The sequence below is a fragment of the Papaver somniferum genome, chromosome 5 (assembly GCF_003573695.1).
Source record: "Papaver somniferum cultivar HN1 chromosome 5, ASM357369v1, whole genome shotgun sequence".
Classification (NCBI taxonomy): Eukaryota; Viridiplantae; Streptophyta; class Magnoliopsida; order Ranunculales; family Papaveraceae; genus Papaver; species Papaver somniferum.
The window spans coordinates 216,635,739-216,650,431 of record NC_039362.1 but is presented as its reverse complement, the minus strand read 5'-3'; positions in this window follow the sequence as shown (position 1 = coordinate 216,650,431).

Below are 14,693 nucleotides of genomic sequence, written 5' to 3'. Positions count from 1 at the left end.
ATGAAGATAAGTGATAGAAAAAAAATCGTTTTATCTAAAAGAATTTGAAAGGATAAGATGTGGTAGGATGGGGTCATACGGATTGTGGAAATATTTGGACGGTATAGATTTAAGTAAAGAGTGTCATACGGATCAAGGCAAGTGTGTTTTCTTTGTGCTTTCTCTTTGTGTTAATACGAACTCATGTTTTCGTTTTAATTATCAACCTTCGACATAAAAAAAATCCAGGAAAAATATTAATAAATTTAGCACATTGTTATCGACATTCTGATATACAAAAATCCAAAAAATGTATAAGAATGAATTGGGAAAATGAAAAATGAATTTGATAATTGGTATGTTTCTTTGTGTTTTTGTGCTTTCTCTTTGTGCTTACGGTTTGAATTTCACTATTCGCATTGGTCATGAAGTAATTTTGACAAGTCATATAGCTTTAGTTCACACTGGTAAACTCTATAAGAATGAGTATTCAGTCATTAGCCAACGCTCGTTCTTCTTTGCATAGCTCCTTCATCTTCTTAAACGTAGAGTATTGAATTGGTGAGAATACAGACAAAGAATTATAGTTTCATACCCATCCACAAAAATCCAAACCCTGTAGATGCACATAATGAATCCTAAACGGATTGCATAAATTAAGATTTTCTTTAGGATGTTGATACGGATTGCATAAATTAAGCGACAGTGTGGATTCGTTTTAGGACGCTCATACGGATTGAGAAGCTTGTGTGTTTCTCTTTCTGCTAGTTCAAACTCGTGTATTCGATTTTATTATCAACTTTCCATATGAAAAAAATCCAAAAAATATATCAATAAATTTAAGATATGATTATCGACCTTCAATTATAAAAAAAATTCCAAACATATATGGGAATGAAACAGAAAAAATAAGAACGTGTGTTTACTTTGTGCTTTCTCTTTGTGCTTTTGTGCTTTCTCTTTGTGCTTTCTGTTTGAATTTCGATTAGTCACATAGGTCATGAAGTAATTTTGACTAGTCAAACAGGTCATGAAGTAGCTTTAGTTCACACTGGTAGACTCAAGAAGCATAAAAACTATGAACCAAGAAGCTCCGGCAGGATTCTGACTTCAAAATTAGCAGGATACATCATCGAAATCGATAAATATGAAGCTCAATGTCGATTCGAACTTCAATGTGGTATAATGGAATACAAACTATGAACCACGAAGCTTCGGGAGGGTTATGACTTCAAACTTAGCATGATATATCATCAAAATCGATAAATATAAAGATCGGTGTCGATCCGAACTTAAAATGTGGTATAACGGCATACAAACTATGAACCAAGAAGCTTCATCGGGGTTCTGACTTCAAACATAGAAGAATACATCATTGAAATCGATAAATATGAAGCTCAGTGTCGATTCGAACTTCAATATGCGATATAGAGACAAACAAACTATGAACCACGAAGCTCTAGAAGGGTTCTGACTTCAAACGTAGCAGGATACATCATCGAAATCGATAAATATGAAGCTCAGTGTCGATTCAAACTTCAAATGTAGTCTAACGAGATACGAACTATGGACCAGGTATGGATACAGCACCGGTTTCAATACCAACAGTTTTGTCGGTCGACCTCACTCACTTTCTCTTGGATTACATCGACTTCTCATGTTATTGATAATTTTAGCCGCATGTCCATACTGTTTAGTCAATTTCACCTGTTATATATTAACCTTATCCAACATCGCTCGCTCCACGCGATTTTCCTTGGATTCCATGGGTATAATTGTATTATTGCCTATTAATTTGAAACGAATTTCACCCGTTATCAATCAATTTTATTCAATAGTTACTCGATTTTTCTTGGATTCCATGGGTTTATATGGTTGACTATTAAGTCAACTCAGATATTCATTTAGTTCGCTTAACGTATCCGGGACCAAAAATTTCACCTTGGCCAAGCTGATTTCTATTTTTCACCGAGATGAGAACTGATGCGTTAATCGACATAATTGACCAAGTTCCACAAATTTTTTGACCTAAGGAATTATCGATATAATTTTAAATTTTCAAGGTTTCGGTAAAGCTCCGAGATCCATTTCATGTTGTAGGATAGTTTTTTGGTTTCTTTTGTTTGTTTTTTTTTCCTCATTTGGAACCAGTTAAAACAATAGTAGCCAGAAAAATGACCTAGCGGACTGGAATCGGTTTCAAACGCAACCGATCCATCAACAGTTCAGTGTCAGTTTTGAAATTGAAAACCGAGGTGTATACGGTTTGGTCAATGGTTTTGCCTAAAAACCGGACCGACATGCCATTGTGCACCCCTAATAGTAAACTAAGATAACAACCATGATATGTATGACGCTAATCTAACCAATAAGAAGCTAAAATGAGATCATGATCGGTTTCAAATGCCTACTTCCAAAACTGACTTCTCTTTTGAACTTGTGGTGGCCGCTTAAACTTGGTTGCTCAGAGAGGTTGTACCAACCGATTCATTTTTTAGTTGCTAGGAGTCGGTGCCTCAAAGTGAATATCTACCTGAGCACTTTTCAAGCTGCTATAGATGACTTGAAAGAGTGATGTAGCGAGCAAACACATTCGGTCGTGGCTAGATATTAGATGACACAGGTTTGTAGCCGCGAAACTTTATGGCAGTTGCAACTTTGGATGCCTAAACCCTTAAAGTGACTAAAATTATGGGCTCTTGCTGGGATTTTGGTCGCTTAAACCAGGTTTTCTTGTAGTGATGATTTGGTTAGGCCACATGCCTTATAGTTATAAGAGGTGTCTTAAAAGGTTGAGATGACTAGTTTTCCCTTTAACTTATAACTCTACCACCTCATCATCTTCTTCTTCTTCTATTTTCTACAATATGTCTTCTTATCTTCTTCATCAATTTATGATCATCTAAACTTGATCATATAAAAATATAATCAAAATCATCAAATTTTCATTGTCGTTCGATTCATTGAATTTTTATCGTCGATTATCAATCTTTTGTAAAAAAACTCGTCCATAAGAATTTTCCAACAAACCCATTACTTCTAATTAATTTTTGATTGAAAATTTTAAGTAGTAGTCATCAAAATAGGTTGAAAATGGAAGTAACAATTGTAAGTTCTATTAGGAATTTTGTGAAAAAACTTTTGTCGAAATAGACGAACTTGCTGGAATTGAAGAACAGTTCGGCTGTTTCGCAAAAAATAAAAAATTTCCTAACTGAACTAAGGTTTGGTAATTTTGCAATCCTAATGATAGGTGTCTAAAACATCTTGATATTTATCTATTTTTTATTCTTTCTTTGCTAAGTTTTCTTGTAAATTATGCATCTTATGTTTGCTTTTGAGTGTTTAGGTACTTTGGAGTCATTTGGAACAAAAAAGAAAGAAACGTCGCTTAAAAGGAAAAAAGGTGCAAATGTTGTTGGAGGTGGAACTATTTCTCATTATTTGCTTCTATTTATTCATCTCTTGCTGAAAAGCATGGCGGCTTTAGTGATGCAAATTCATATGTCTGAAAAGCATGACAACTTTAGTGATATGTAAAAATTGAAGAGTAGAAGTGGATATGAAAAGAAATAGACAATTGTTGTTGGTGGAGGAACTCGAAAGAAGGAAAAAGCATTTAATTGGGAGCATCAGAGCGCATGCGAGGATACGGGACATTCGACATCACCAATACAAGTCAACATAAGGGCTACCATTTGGTTGGTCCTTATCCTATTCACGGGTGCCTAGAGTCATTCTTGGTACCCCCTATCTACTTCACCTTAGTGGGTATAGTCATCCCCATTCTTACACTAAACCTAACTCCCGGGGCATTTCCGTCCAACTCCCGACCATTTTCTGGGACTTCCGACGATACTTTTGGGGCAGATTCTAGCATGGGTTTTTATCGACACTTGACCTTGGTGGACTTCTATCAATTGGACATTTGAAGACTAGACCTAATTTTGGAACAAGAAGAGATATAAAAGATAAGTCTTTCTACAACTTGGATATCACGTATTCTATTATACTTGGAGCTTTTCGGGAGAGCCGCAACTAGGGTTTGCTTTGGATTCGTTTCATATTCTCTATTTTATTTATATATTATTATGAGGAACTCCATAATCATTAGTAGCTAAAACAATCTTTGATTGAGGGTGATTTCAAAGCCCGAAATATGAACTTATGATCGATATGAAATAACTCGTTTTCTCGCAATTATTCTTATTATTGTTTGATTTCTACCATGCTAATAATGCTCATGGGTTATTTGTTGTTTGTTTAAGTTCGAAATTGAATCGTTAGCACATAATCTTATTGCTAGTTTTGAATTCTTCGACCAACAATTGACTAGAAAGATAAGCACAAGTAGCAATATATGGGTATTGATAATCGGACTTTGTTAAGTATCCATATGTAGAAATTGAAACTATTAGGTGATTCATGCTTTTGAATTCATCACTAGGAGAAATATTATCTCACAAAACTTAGTGCACTTGTTTAAATGATACCTAGTAAGCGTACCTCTAGGTAACTTGAATAAGTAGAATCCGGTAGTCGAGCGCTTCCATATCCGGTAAGCTTAGGAGATAATAACAGGATACTTGAGCGTACTAATTATCCTAGGGTTGTTAGTAACAAGATAATGTGAAGAACTTGGCTATATATCGATTTAGTTTATATTCCGTGGTCGAGAATGAATCCTTAATCAATTTCATCTCATATTTGAATACAATCTTATAATTTTCAGAATTTTACAACACAATCATCTTTGCTAAGAGTAATTCCATAACAACTTTTACTTCACACCTCCCTTGGGACGATCCTTCTTTCATTATATTACTTGTTAGTGTAACGAGAAGTAGAGAAATACTATTTGCGAGTTGACACCTCGTCACCTAACCGAACTAGCTTTGCAAATTCTTTTTTCCTAACGAACTATGGTTTGGTAACTTCGCAAAAAAAAATTCCTAACAGAACTAAGGTTTTGTAACTTTGCAATTTTTTTCCTCAACCGAATTATGGTTTGGTAACTTCGCAATTTTTTTTCCCAACCGAACTAAGGTTTGGTAACTTTGCAATTTGTTTTTCCTAACCGAACTAAGGTTTGGTAACTTCGCAATTTTTTATTTTCCTAACCAAACTATGGTTTGGTAACTTCGTAATTTTTTTTTCCTAACCGAACTAAGGTTTGGTAACTTCGCAATTTTTTTTCCTAACTAAACTTTTCTCTGAAAACCTATATATTGATTTAATTTAATTTTTTTTCTATTTAATCTTAAACTAATCATTAATTATGTTAACTAATGATTCAACTAGTCATTACACTAACTTAATCTAAATGGGTAATTTTGGTATTAAGATAAATATATGGATAAGGGGTGACTTACATTTACTTCAAATATCTTTCCCAAAAAGAAGCAATGGTCCCCCCAAAAAAATAGTGGTGCCAAAAAAATCGTTCTAATATATACCACGAACCATCACCAGTAGTGCGTAGGATTTTTGGCCGACTGACCGGAGGGCCCAAAAGGAAGGAGTCCTTTTTATGACCACCTTTTTATAAAATGAAGAGTAACACAAATATTCAATTTGATAAAAAGATCGAAAATTTTCGTGTCCATGTTTTCTAGAATACACTCGGGATCTGGTATTTTCTGATGTGGTAATACGTTATCAGAGATGATACTCTCGTCCATATAGACAAATTGCTTCAAACAGAGACTTATTAGTTCCTTCACGTGTTTGCCTGCTCTGATACAACCTGAAAACGTTGGAGTACCAAAACACACCACCAACTTTTTTTTAGAAAACCTGTATGGACCGAACTTAATACAATTCCGAGAATTACAACTTAATGAATTTCAATCAAGAATTATATGAAGATCTTATATCTTTTTCTTTCATAATCAGAATGTAAACAGACACAAGTCCGTGAACCTGATTATTAGTGAGAGTAGTTGGACGATTCCAAAGATCAATATCCAAGATCAATCAAGTCGTATCCAACAATTGCGACGGACTTATATACTTGAATTGATTTTACGTACAACCTATGATATTTCAATTATAAAAATAAACAATGTATGCGTAAAAAAAACTAACACGGACACCATAAATATTTTTAACGAGGAAATTGGAAATGCGGAAAACCCCGGGACCTAGTCCAGATTGAACACCAAACTGTATTAAGTCGCTACAGACTCTAGCCTACTTTCAAAACTTCGGACTGGAATGTGGTTGAAACCGAATTAAACTGTCATATCAATTTAGTTACAGTCACGCTCCATATACCTTTTGAATCCCTTCATGAATCATAATAATTGATTCCCTTAGTTGATGTCCTTTACTTCCCAAGAGTTGCTTCAACTCAATTAAAGACATTAAAGTAATTTGCAATAGACAAAGTCTATCAAAACTCAAAATCTGGTCTTGTAACTCCCGATGAGTAGCCTAGATTATTATTCACCTCACAAGTATAAATTTGTGGAATCATAAAGTCTGAGACGAAGATACTTTGTGATTTCTATCCATCTTCTTTATTGGAGCAATAATCAACAATCAAAAAATCAAGATACACGAAGTACTATCAAGATAAAGATAGTTGCACCTAGCATCACGAATCCATAGGTGAAGTATTTGTAGTCGCTAGACCATATAACAGTTTTAAATAAAGGACGACTCTAATTTACAACTAGGACACACAAGAATAGTGTGGTGGATTCAAAGATCCCATTTGTTTGAGGTTATCCTAAAATAAACTTCGAAGTTCAAGGTTTCTTTGGATTTAATCTAAAGTAGCTTTGCAGACAAGCAATGAATAATCACTGTTAGGATGAACCGTAACTGAACCGTGTATAATGACTTGTTTATAAAAGTTTAGCCGAAGCTAGGCGATTGAATGATAATCTTAACCATTTTCATAAAACACTTTAAGAATTTATTCTTGAGTCACAAATGTGATCAATCATGTGTAGATAGTGCTTTTAGAGAGTTGTTCAATTGGAGATTTTCTCATTGAAATAATTTTGATGCATCTTATATCTTTTTTCTTTCACAATAATAATGTAAACAGAGACAAGTCCGTGAACCTGATTATTCGTGAGAGTAGTTGGACGATTCCAAAGATCAATATCCAAGATCAATCAAGTCGTATCTAACAATTGAGACAGACTTATATACTTGAATTGATTTTATGTACAACCTATGATATTTCAATTGATTACCTTAGTTGATGTACTTTACTGCCTAAGAGTTCCTTCAACTCAATTAAAAACATTAAAGTAATCTACAATAGACAAAGTCTATCAAACCTCAAAATCTGGTCTTGTAACTCCCGAAAAGTAGCCTAGATTATTATTCACCTCACAAGTATAAATTTTTGGAATCACAAAGTCTGAGACGAAGATACCATGTGATTTATATCTATCTTATTTATTGGAGCAATACTCAACAATCGAAAAATAAGGATACACGAAATACTATCAAGATAAAGATAGTTGGACCAGCATCACGAATCCGTAGGTGAAGTCTTTGTAGTCGCTAGACCAAATAATGGTTTTAAATAAAGGACGACTCTAGTTTACAACTAGGACACACAAGAATAGTGTGGGGGATTTAAAGATCCCATTTGTTTGAGGTTCCCCTTATATAAACTTCGAATTTCAAGGTTTCTTTGGATTTAATCTAAGGTATCTTTGCATCCAAGAAATGAATAATCACTGTTAGGATGAACCGTAACCGAACCGTGTATAATGACTTGTTCATAAAAGGTTATCCGAAGCTAGCTGATTGAACGATAACCTTAACCATTTCATATAACACTTTAAGAATTTATTCTTGAGTCATAAATGTGATCAATCATGTGTAAATAGTGCTTTTGGAGAGTTGTTCAATTGGCGGTTATCTCATAGAAATAATTCCGATGCATCTGAAAATATTCGACAGGGTAAAGTATGTGTACTATAACCTATTCGTGAATTTTTTTTTGTCATGGTACATGTACTGAGTATGTTTACCCTTAAGATAAAAATAGGTTCAGGAACCCACGGTTCTTTTTTGGTTTGCATACCGGGTATGCATACCAATTTGGTTTAGAAACCATCAAATCTTTTCTGGTTATGTGTACCTTCACGAGTCAAAACACTTTTTTATAGTTTGGATACCGGGTATGCGTACCAAAAAGTTGCTGCCGAACTATAGCTATGCCGGAACATGTACATGGTATATGTACTGCGACTCCGGACTTATAACAGTTCTCCCAGTATGTCAACTGGTATACTGTCCTGTATCCATATTTTACAGTAGTTCTATATCGCTTTAATAATCAATTTAAAACATTCCTGAGTAACATCAATGACACATATCATTGTTCCACGCTATTTTCAAATGATTAAATCTTGAATCTCGATTAGGTTATAAACAATAAATTGTTATTAACCAAATTCTTCAAATGTGAACAAATGTTCTTAAGTTTAGCATATTTCGAGAAAGCAAGATAAACTTGACTCAAAATTTATTTATTCATAGAGTGTCTAACTTAATTTATTTATTCATAGAGTGTCTAACTTAGTCATGCAACGATGTTTCATAGATAGAAAGGTGAAAACTTGAGAAATAGGTGGTTCAGTCTTCACTTACCTTTTGTTAAAGAGTCCTCTAGAAGCTTCGGTTGATCTTCCCCTTCAAACGGTAGAGCGCAGTGATATCTGATTCTTAACTACACACTTAAATCATAATACGAGACTTGACTAAATGTAAACTAGAAACCAAGATATAGTTTTGATCAAATAAATTTGACAAAAAGCTTGAGACAGCAACACTTGTGAGTTTGACCAAGCGATGCTCTAACAAATACATGTATGCTGCGAGTAATACTTAACCAACTGATGGTAATACACCTCTTCAAGAATTAGGAGACAAATGTTGGTACATGAAAATCCACTACTTGGACCAAAAAGTCATAGCGTAGTTTATAAGCCCAAGTACTTAAAAGGATTCTACCAAGGCATATTTTAACTTGTAATGAGAATATGAAGAATTGGATACATAATTGGGGTGTCGAAGGATACTGAGGAATTGTAAATTGTCAACAAATTCTTTCTATTCATGTACTAATTAAGTTGGAAGTTACCTTGAACTGGTTATTATGGATGGATGGTTAAACTTGTATTGATTGTAATGTAAGAAACTGAAAGAATTTGTTGTACTTTACTGTCTTTTTTTTTTATTTAATTTACAATCTATCGGTTAAAACCGTGAAAAAAACGAACAAACTGGAACCGACTAACACCGGTTTGAAACCGAACCGATCTTACTACAGTTCGGTTACGGTTTTGAATTTGGAAACCGCGCTATACACGGTTAGGTGAACGGTTTTAGTCATAACCGCACCGAACCGCACCATGTGCAGGCCTAATTAGAGATACATGTGTCTGTAAGAGGTAAGGGAGAAATAATATCAGTATACAAGGCCATTGTACTTTTCTCTCGTACTTCTAAGAGGAGTTGGACCGGCTGTGTTTAAACTAGGCTCTCCCTATAATTTGAAAATTTTACTCCTAAAAGAAGTAGAATCAAACCTGGAAACGGACATCTGAAAATTAAATTGAAAAATAAACAATCTTACAAACAACCAAGTTCTTTGTTGTAACTTTACAGCCTAGTAACTCGTTTCAAGATATTGCAATTGGACCGTGTGGTTGTAACTCTTTGTGAATCAAATAATTTCGGTTAAACAATTTTCTAGGAACGGGCCTTTTTTTTTTGAGAACCATTGTTTTATTTTGGGTAAGACATTAGAAGTAAATCTCAGTCATCCCTTATCTAGATATTTATATTAATACCTAAATTACCCTTCTGATTAATTTTGTATAATAATTAGTTAGTATTAATAATAGTTAGTGAAACAATTAAGTTAAAGATAATTAGTGAGATTAAATTAAGAAATGTTTTTTTTTTAAAGAAGTAGAATTATTGAGAAAGTAAAGTTAGAGAAGATGAAGAAGAAATGATATGAGTTATTTCTTAGATGGTGAATGTATTCTTCCACAAACTCAATATCAAGATGAAAATGATGGATTTTACCAACCACAACCGGAGGAAGATTTTTTAGGTACCCAGGTATGTTTCAAACTTAGATAATGTTCGTTGAATTGGTCCAAATTTTCAAAAAAATGTAAAATTTTAAAGTAACCGAACATTTATGAAGAACATGTAATCGAACATATCTGGAAGTGTAGTTCGGCTACTTTTTCCAAAGACGCAGGTAGACGAACTCGCTTTTAATGGAGGTTATTTGTGATTCGGTGAATAGAAATGTTGCCGAACATTGATTATAGGATTTACAGAGTTATGTTCAGTTTGCCCGCAATATTGCCGAACTTTAGGGTCTAGAGGTTTGGTTGCTTCGCAAACTTCAATCCAACCAAGTTCCCAACCGAACTTCACGTACCAAAACAATATTTTTTTTTGCGAACCAACCGAACTGCACACACACATATACATATATATATATATATGCATATATACAATTAGGGAAGAATTCGGTTACAAAAATTCTAAAAAAGAAATATGCGAACAAACCGAAATATATGTATGCATTAATGGTAAAGTTTGGTTATAAGATTGTTTTTTTTAAAAACGCAAAGCAACCGAACTACACATATATCATCTGAGAGTAAAGTTCAGTTAAATCCGAACTCAACATAGTGGACAAAACAACAAAGTTCCTTACAAAGTTTCAACATTTTTTTTTAATGTAAAGTTCGATTACAAAGAAGTCTTAACACTTTTTTGCGAACGAACCGAACTACCAGTTCGGTAACCTAATTTTAAATCTGGTGTAACCAAACTGTTCTTCGTGTTCTTCCTTTCAGGAAGTTCGGTTACGAAACTAGTATTTTTCCAAAATTTCTCCTAACCGAACAACACAATGTATCTTCCATATGAACCCTATTTTGATGATTTCTAGATGTCCTAATTGGGGAACTTTTCCTGGGAGTCTTGGAGTTTTCTTTCGAAGAACCATTCTTCGTCAACCATAAATGGACAATGATTTAAACAAGCTATATATATATAGATGGTGATGGTTGGTGGTGCTGGTCGATACAAAACATCGTTTGAGCTATCCACTGTAGGAAAATTTGATATTCGCATAATTCTCTGACTAAATCCACGGTTAATCCGCATCCGGTCTGTATCACCCGTTGATCCGCGGATGTGAAATCCGCGAGTGACTGGGTTGGATTTTTCAAAATTTTGACGGATTGGATGCGGGTGCAACCGTCCATCCGTTGCACACTCCTATTTACGGGTAATACTGATTAAAATAGGGCAATATTCTGGACTCCACTTTAACCTGTCGGTGATGTTAAACCGTGGAATTCTCCGTGGCTATTTTGGAAAATAAATTCTGGGGATCATAAATCATTTCTCAAAGATGATGTAATAAATTAAATTTCATTAATGATTACTCCATTATTTAGTTTATTTTTCCTCCATAGTTTTGAAGCTTCCATATTTATTTATAATTTTATATCACAAATATTTATTCCCCGAGTGGATGTTCAAAAGCTCCACCAATATCGGTTTGCAAGCCCGTATTAACTTTCAGCACGTTGTCCATGTCAGCACGCTTTAGCTCCAGCTCATGCTTAACAGCCGCCATTTTCTCCTCTAATTCTTTGACCCTCTCCGCCACAGCTGCAGGACGCAGTGGGATCACGAATCAGTTCTAGCGCTACAGTAAGAAAAAAAAGATTGGATCAAAACAATACGCAGTACATGAATAATTAAATACCTTGTTGCGCCTGATAAGCTTGCTCCCTCAATCGCCTTTCCTTCTCTATAAATGCTTGGATTGAACCTATTCGGGAGAGAAAAAAACGACTTTGTTGCTCTACTTTCCTGCGGTCATCCACTAAAGATGCTGAGATTGTACCTAACTGGGAGCCTTGTTGCTCTGCTTTCCTGCGGTCGTCCTCTAAAGATGTTAATATTGTATCTAATTGGGAGCGGAGAATAGATACCTCGTCCTCTGCTTTCGTAGCCTGAATATTGTTATCAACCACTGCATCATAAGCCCACTTGGCACCAAGAGCAAACTGTAGCAAAAACACATGATTATAAGAATACACAAATAGAAAGCATAAAAAAACTTCTGAAATAGTATGGACAACAGGATACCACTGGGCAGTGATACTCGAAATCTTCTGGTGATTGGATATCGGGGAACCATCCTGTTTGTGGATCTATGACCCTTTCCACGGATTGTCTAAAGATAGCACTAAAATCAAGACCTTCAAATGCGGAAGCAAAATCCCGCTTAGATGAAGGATTGCTAGAAGAAGCACGCCAAGGCTCTAAATGACTTACTGAATGCTGGGAAGCAGCACCGGTAGGAAGGATAGGTTGATGCCACTCCGCCTGAGACAAAGGAACCGGTGGAACAAGGGGCGAACGGCTGGAACTCGGGTTTCCCAATAAGGTATTAAATTGAATGCCCCTCATTGATGGGTTCCTAGCAGGATCAGGATATAGACGACGCCTTGAATGCTGGAAAAGTCAAGAATTTAGTTCCAAGAAACAATGTCATGCGAGGCAAAAATAATAGAAAAAGTTTTAGAGATGAACTGTTACTTACAGAAGGACCTTCAGTGGACTGGAATGGAGTATTCTCGTTATGGGACATAGAGAAAAATAGGGTATATAGAAATGGATGAAGAGTGCAAAATGTGTGAAACCAATAACAAAACTAGAATTGTGTTGTTGCTGTGAAGAACACAAGATATGATGGGTGTATTTAAAAGGAGAGTTTTGACACTTATGGCATACCATTGATGTTTAAATAGGAGGCTAAAAGGAAAGAAACATTTAATATTTGGTACAATGAATTTGGGTTTGAGATGTAATTGGAAAATATTAATGGGTTGTTGGTAAAATATTTTTCCTATTTTGCAACACTAAAATTTTGTATTCGAATGCACATATATGGCAGTGAATTTTAAATTATTAATTCAAAATTTGGATTAATTGTTGCCCCTTGACAGCTCTCATTCTGCCGGTCGGAACAAATTTGCTGACTAATAGACTGGCTGGTATTTTTTGTGAAAAGTTGGCCAAGCAACCAAAAACCATCAATGGACCAATATAAGATCCAAGGTCGCAAACACGAAAAGGTACCAAAAACTAAAATACAAAATAATTCAAACTTGGGGCTAGGGTGGTGTCATTAGCCATTAAGTTTGTCAGCGAGGAGTGCAGTCAAGGTACGTACGTACTTCTACTTGTAGGCCTGTGAAAAAATGACAAACTTACCCGACAAGGAAAGGCAATAAATCACCAGAGATCGTCTTCATGCATTGCCACCACACTACAACAACCACCATGGTCGCATCCTAAACAACTTTAAAAAATGAGTTTCATTTAATGATTGTTTAAGCTTTGTATAATATTTCGGACAACACGCGAATGTTCATCAATTCTACTAATTTCGGATTCCAAGAGCGTATTAACGCTCACCAAGAGATCAGTGTAAGAATGTTCATCAGCTCTATTAATATCAGATTGAAGCGCCTATTAACGCCCAACAAGTGATCCATGTGAACATGCCTTCGCTCCAACTATCGCACAACAGCATAAAGTTTACCCTCAAATTCCCTTCCAGCATGAGTGCAGTCAAATTGCGCATTAGTACAGAGCACTACCCTGTGAAAAAATTGGGTTTAAAACAATACAAAAAATGATGAAACTAAATACCTTCTTACGCCTGAATAGCTTGTTCAGTCAATCGCCGTTCCTCCTTAAAAGATGCTTGGAGTGTTTCTATCAGGGGGCGGACAACCTAATTTCGTTCCTCATCCTTCTGAGACCGAGTCTCATTGTCAATCATTCCTCCATAAGACCTCTTGGCATGGAGATTAGAGTCATTAGACCGCAGCAGAAAAAAAAGCCGACTATTAGAATAGAGACAAAGAAAGCAAGGCAAACATCTGGAAAAGTATTGACAACAGACAGCATTACCACTCGGCACTGGTTCTTCTGATCGGATTGTTGGATCTGAAAGTTACTCTGACCATCCATATGGAAATTGGGGAACCAGGCAGTTTGCGGAGCCATTTCCCTTTCCACGGGTTTTTGGAGGGAAAAACCTAAGCTCTCAGATACTGAAACAAAATTCCGCTTCAAATATGGATTGCTAGATGAAGTAGCTACCGGGAACGGGATGGAAATATCATCTTTTTTTCTTTCCTCGAGGCTCTAGATGATTTGCAGGCTGGGAAATAGCAGTACTGGGAAGGATTGGCCACATCCCTTCAGGTAGGGACACAGGTGCAAAAAGTGGCGAAGCACTTGAATTCAGGTTTACAAATGGATTGACATAACTCATCATCGATGAGTTATGTTGAATAGGGAACGGATGACGAGGATCCGTAGGGGTGTTGGGGAACCAGGCAGTTCGCAGATCCATCGACCTTTTCCCGGATTCTCCGAAGGAAAAATGTAGGCCCTCAATCGCTGATTTGAAATCCTTCTTCAACGTTGGATTACTGGAAAATGTAGCTACCAGGGATGGGAAGGACATAATAGTTTTTTTCTTTCCTCGACTCTAGGTGACTTGAATCCTGGGATGCAGAAGCACGATTAGAGAGAATATGCAACTCCTCTTCATAAAAAGATACCAAGGGAAAAAGTGGAGAAGCAGTTGCAATGAACGAACTCAGGTCAACTTG